This window comes from Boleophthalmus pectinirostris, unplaced genomic scaffold, assembly GCF_026225935.1.
Source record: "Boleophthalmus pectinirostris isolate CB_2022bp ecotype Guang Dong unplaced genomic scaffold, ASM2622593v1 HiC_scaffold_20, whole genome shotgun sequence".
In the NCBI taxonomy this organism is placed as follows: domain Eukaryota; kingdom Metazoa; phylum Chordata; class Actinopteri; order Gobiiformes; family Gobiidae; genus Boleophthalmus; species Boleophthalmus pectinirostris.
In genome coordinates, this window is record NW_026571153.1 from 24140694 (window position 1) to 24147219 (window position 6526).

Genomic DNA, 6526 nt, shown 5'->3' on the forward strand with positions numbered 1-6526 from the left:
GGAAGGATAGGTAAATTTGATTGTGGTCACACATAGATGCCATTTATCATAGTTGCACCATTTTTAATCCATACCTGACGTTCAGTGTCAGTACTTTGTTGTTGCATGTCCTCTAAGACGTCATGTGTGATTAGGTCAGGTTGGTCCAAATGTAACAAATTAGCTTTGGCCCCTGCCTCTTTTGCTATTTTATCAGCAAATGCATTTCCTAAAGTCACAAAATCTTTCCCGTTAGTATGTGCCGCACATTTACATATCGCTAATGCCTTAGGTAATTTGACAGCCTGCAACAATTCTATCAGGAGTTGGGCATGTGTCACCGGCTTTCCAGTAGAGGTCACCATTCCCCTGTTGTGCCAGTACTGAGCAAACGTGTGCACTGTACTGTAGGCATATTGGCTATCAGTATATATAGTGACCTCTCTGTCGCGCATTAACTTACATGCCTCAGTCAATGCTACTAGTTCAGCGGCTTGGGCGGAATAGGTAGAAGGCAAAGCCTCCGCTTTAAGTATTTTATCAATCGTCACGACCGCATAACCTGTCTGCGTTTGTCCTTTATCATTTTTCTTTGACGAGCCATCTACAAATAATATTATGTCACTATTAGGCAATGGTTGGTCAAACAAATCCGGTCTACTTTTAGTGAGTTGAATAGCTAGATCCTGACAGTCATGTTTTTCACCATCGTCTGGCAATGGTATCAGTGTGGCGGGGTTTAAAGTTGTGCAACGTTCGAGTGATAAGTGCGGCTGTGATAGCAGCGTAGCCATACAGGAGAGGTGCCGCGCAGGAGATAAAAAGGTCATATTAGTTTGTAGGAGGAGTGCTGAAACAGCATGCGGAACTTTTAGAATCAGCGGGTGGAACAACACAATCCCCGCGCTTGACTCTACTGCCATGGACGCTGCTATGACCGCTCGCACGCAGTGTGGCAAAGCACAAGCTACACTGTCTAGTTTTGATGAAAAATAGGCTATGGGTTTAAGTCGGTCCCCATGTTTCTGAGTCAAAACAGACGTCATAAATTGTCCCCTACAATCTACCATCTGGATGAAATCTTTACTGTAATCTGGTAAAGCTAAAGCCGTACTAGATACCAAAGTTTGTTTCAGAACAGAAAAGGCCTCTTCGGCCTGTGCTGTCCATTTTAAAGGAGTTGACATGGCTATTTGCTCATCATAAATCAATTTATGCAGTGGGTTAATGATTTCAGCGTAGTTTGGAATCCACTGTCTGCAATAATTTGTAAGACCTAAAAATGAGACCAATTGTTTTTTATTAATAGGTTTCGGTGCAGACAAGATAGTAGTTTTTCGGCTCTCTGCAATAGTTTTTCCCCCTGCACTCAGATTGTGCCCTAGATATTTCACCTCAGGTTTACACAATTGCACTTTATTCTTGCTGACCTTGTGTCCATTTTCAGCTAAATGTTTTAGCAGGGCCAATGTGTCTATTTTGCAGGATTCTGCGTCCGGTGATGCTATGAGGACGTCATCCACATAAAGCAAGATCTGACTTCCTCTGGGAGGGGAGAATTTGGACATACTGGCAGTCATGGCTTGTGAATATATTGTTGGACTTTCACAGTAGCCCTGTGGTAACCTAGTAAAGGTATACCTCTTGCCCTCAAAAGTAAATGCAAACCAAAATTGGCTACTTTTCTCAAGTGGCACAGAAAAGAATGCATTACTAATGTCGATTACAGTAAAAACTGCAGCATCAGGTCTCAATGAATTTAATAACGTGTGCGGGTCTGGTACACAGGGAGCACGTTGTATCACAGCACTATTTACCGCCTTTAAATCTTGAATCATGCGCCATCCCACGGATGGTGGCTGTTTCTTAACAGGAAAAATTGGGGTGTTACATGGTGAGTCGTTACACTCAACAATGACACCAGCTTTCACCAGGTCACTAATGACAGGACGAATTCCATCTATTGCCTCTCTATGAAGAGGATATTGTCTGACACATGGTCGGTAGTCTGTTTTTGGTCGTATGATTACTGGTTGAGCCCCTTTAATCAGCCCTACATCACAAGGTCCTGTTGACCATAAAACATCTGGCACTTGTGATAAGAAATCCTCTTCCTGTTGTGTTAGAAACAATCTTCACGGCTGTTGATCATAAGGTCTTAGATTAGCTTGTCCAGTCATTGTAGCTGTCCAGAACAGTAAGTGTTTTGTCAAACCAGTCTCTGCACTTGCCCAGGTATTCAGGCCAGTCGCTACCCAATCGGTGGCGTTTTGGCCTCTGCGCACCATCACACCCAGATCTGTCCATTCCCACTCTATCGGTTTAAAGAGCGAGATGTATGGAGGCAGGTTATGCCTATACATGTCATTCAAAGTGTGTTGATCCCATGGAAGAATCACACTAGCCGCGCTCGCGCTGGTAGCATCACTGAAGATGCATTCAATTTTGACGTGTACTGGAGAGAGTGTGCGCAATTTATTGAAATACTCTTCATCCAGACCAGGAGTTGTTTTAAACCAGGTATCGCAATGCAAGTTTTCTTTCAACATTTTGTCTTGTTCAGCGGAAATGGTTTTTCTAGCTTCATCTAAAAGTGAGGCCGCAATCCCAGTGGGATCATGTCCAGGCAAGTTCAGAGAATAGCAATAGTGGGGCCTTCCTGTATCTTGTACAGCAAATAAGTCCTGTTCAGTCAGTTCAGATTTTCTTTTCACAACTATTTGATCCCCTTGTGGTACTAACGCTAAGCCCAGTTGTACCAGTCCATCTCGTCCTAAAAGGTTCGTTGGACACTCCGGAAAATACAGTATTGATAACTGACACGTCTGACCTTTTGGGTCTTTTAGCCACACAGGCCGGGTTTCAGATATTTTAGATAAATGTCCGTTAGCTGATCTGATCAACACGTTTTTGGAGGGTAGTACCTTTAAACCAGGTACCCCTTCTTTACATGTGGTCCTGCAGGCCCCTGAATCACATAAAAATTTCACTTCCACCCCATTCACTAGCAGTGTTATCTCCGGCAGTAATTCACGGGTGTAATAAATGTCCTGGTAATTTATTTGAACCTCCTCGTCTCTCAACTCCTCTGCCTCAACCCATGATTTATTACCCACCGGATTACCCCCCTGTGCTAGTCATGCCTGGTACCCCCCGTGCACAGCCTGATTAGTGTTTGAGTTATTTCTGCAATTCTTAGCTATATGTCCTGATTGTCCACAGGACCAGCAGACAATTGAGCTTTGAGCGTTAGGATATTGAGTCTGACCGCCAATTTGATTCGGACTACCAAATTGATTTTGAGTACCAAATTGATTTTGATTGCCAAATTGGCTTTGATTACCAAATTGGTTTTGATAACGGCGTCTGCCTTTCCCTCTATTTTGGAAACCCCCTTTGCCTCTTTTATTACGTGCACCTCCTTGGTAGAGAATGGTGCCGTCCTCCTGGAGGAACATTTTTACTTCTTTATCTCTTTTTTTGTTCTTCTCTACGACAACTTTCTCTGCATGAATGGCATGATTGACATACTCGTCTAACGTGGAACTAGCCATGCCATAGAAGTGTTTATCCAACCACTGTCTAATACCCTCAGTTACACCTGCGTGTAATGCATTTTTCAGCTGTTGTTGATACGGACCCTGCGCATCATCACTTTCTACTAATCCTGAGTGTGTTTTAAACACTTTGGTCATTCTGAGTTTGAAATCCTCAACTTTTTCATCATCTTTTTGTTTAGTTCTGGAAATTTCACCATAATTAGCCATTTTCTTGTATCTGGCTTTAGTTCTGTCTGCCAGGGCTTGTACTCTCATAGTTAAGTCTTGAGCATCAGGTGGGAGGGGTTTCCCATCAGTTCCGGAGGGATCCCAGTCACCTCTGACGTGACCCCAATTGGAGCCCAGCGCAGCCATCCAGGCCTGCTGTGTCTCATGACCATTTAATTTGTAGGAGTCTCTGAGAGCCTCCATTTCAACACAGAACTGATTTACATCGTCTTTGTAAGGAGTAATGCCTTCAACGGCCTTCTTTACATCGTCAACTGTCCAAGTTCTGTATACAAATATAATGTCACCCTGGTCTACGTCACCTGCTCTAGGGTTGGCCACCGCTATCAAAGGGCAGAGGGTGGCCTTAGCTGTCTCTGTCTGGCCTTGCGATGTGGAGGCCTCTGGTGCGGGTGCTGTGGGACGCGTTGCTCTAAACCACCCCCCATAGTTTTAGACCACTGATATTGTGTCGTCGTCGCGCTGCGAGTGGCGACCCCTGTCTGTACAGATAAAAACGGTTCTAGGTCAGGGTATATTGTGTCTGCAGTGTCGGGGTCGTAAGGCGGAGGAGACGCAGCACGGGACACAGCACTTGCGGAAGGGCTGTCCTTCAGTGGAGTAGCCACATCATGTGGTAGTTGTTGTGGTTGAGGTGGGCGTCTAGTAGCACCAGCTGTCTCATAATCATCTTTGTTTTGGAAAAGCATGGCGTCTGCAGCTGGTGGTACTGCTTTATTTGCCTGCTTTCTTTTGAGACGGCTCTCTCTGAGTTTGGCTATATTTAACCAATTTTCTAACTCTCTAATGCCGTTTTTGCGCATCTTTCTTTCATTATGTTTGGATTTTTCAATAATCTGTGCGCGCAGTGCCTCAAGGTCGGCCACATTAAGTCGCCCCTCAAAGTTGTATTTTGTTATCCATTTATCTAAATATTTGACATTGCCCTTGTCATTATTTTCAAGAACTTTAAAATCCTTGCATTTCAGCCTATCTCTAGGTCTCTCAGTAGAAAGTTTATTACCCATATTAGAATAATTTGGACCAGTCCTATCACTCCTGGGGAGGTCTCTAAGAACTGGTTATCTTTTCGCGATTGAGATAGTGATCAAATTATCTTTGTGGTAATTCTCACTTCAACCCGTAAGGTGGAGAATTCTTGTCTTTACATCCACAAAGACTCACTATTTCCTCTCTCAATCGATTGGTATGAGGACAACAACCTAGTGGTTATTATCTTCCAGTCACACAACCATTCACACTCAGTTTTTTTATTATTTTCTTATTTTCTCGACGTCAACGGAATTTAACCCGGGAGGACTCCGGCGTCCTGTTTAAAACGGACTTTTACTCACTAGCCTGTCACTTACACCTAGTAGTGGGGCTCCGTCGCCCTTTTACCCATTAGAGCCTAGGATTTATGGGGTTTCTGTACGCGCAATGACCCCCAGTCACTCGCTTTTTAACAAAAGGCCTACTCACAGTCAGTTGTCTTTCTCCCTCGGTTCACCCGTCAACCTTCAGACTCCAACTGGCGAGAAGAGAACCAGCCCGGAAAGGGTATGTCACCTCGTAGCAGAGGGCCGTGGCCACGGTCTTTCTGGATTCTTAACGACCGCTGGAGTCCTCAGGTATTTTGTGGTGCCGGCTCGAAGGACCAAGTAAATGTTAGGTTTATCTAGACATTTAAAACAAGAAGAAAGACAAGAGATTAATTAAGTTTTTCTCATGAGGAGAACGGGCAGAGAGTGGCTTTCAGTGCAACAGTCTCCACACGTTCTGCCGACCCAAGGCCGTTCTCCTCCTTTTATTATCATTAGAGGGCCCTGGTTACAGACACATGATTCTCAAAGGGAAGGGGGATTTGCAATCACACACAGGCTTAAATCATAAAACATGATAAACAATCAGGGGGTGCCGTTGGTATGACCAGACACCGTCGTAACTCTTGCAAGTGTGACAGTGGGGGTTTGCTTCACGTGAGAGGTCATCTCGGGGTTCACAAGAACGATAGGTCACTGCACACAGGTGTTAAGCACAAGAGAGATTATTCACATTCCTAACAATTGATTGGTACACTCTAAATCAAAGAATCGTAGTACATAAATGGTTAACACATAGTCTAGATTAACACACAAGCATTTAGCAAATATGGGATAAAAGAATTATTCTAACAGTAACAACACGTGATATATACAACACATCAACACCGGGGACAGTGGCTTACAGACTCTTTTCATTCCACGTTTTGCCCAACCTTTTTAAATATGTAGTGCCATAAACGTAATCTAGTGCCATAAACGTTGAAAAGTAAATATAGAAGTGGAGACAGAGTGAATTAGTTTTTTGTTTGTTTTGTTTTGTTACTATTATTCAGTAACACTCACACTGCATGTAGCCCACAAAGTTAACATGACATGCGTTCTCTCGTGGCCTGTTGTTTTCAACAACACGGATGATGCACCTGTCTTGTTAACAGTCCTGGTTAGAGGCAGATCAAACGTCAAAGGTACTTCATCCATATTTATGATGTCGTCTGGTCTGATGGAGTTTTCTTGTATCTTTGTTTCAACGAATTTGTGGAAATTTTCAACTTTTTCCTGATAGTCAGCAGGGAGTTGCTGACAGAGAGTGGTCCGTGCCCTAATGGACAGGTTTTTACGTCTCATAACTCGGAAACACCATGACAGCTTTAAAATCTTCAAAATTCATTTCGCGGGCGATTGTTTTGGCTTTCAGTCGGATCTGTACAGTGGATACACCTTGGCCACCTGCTCTCT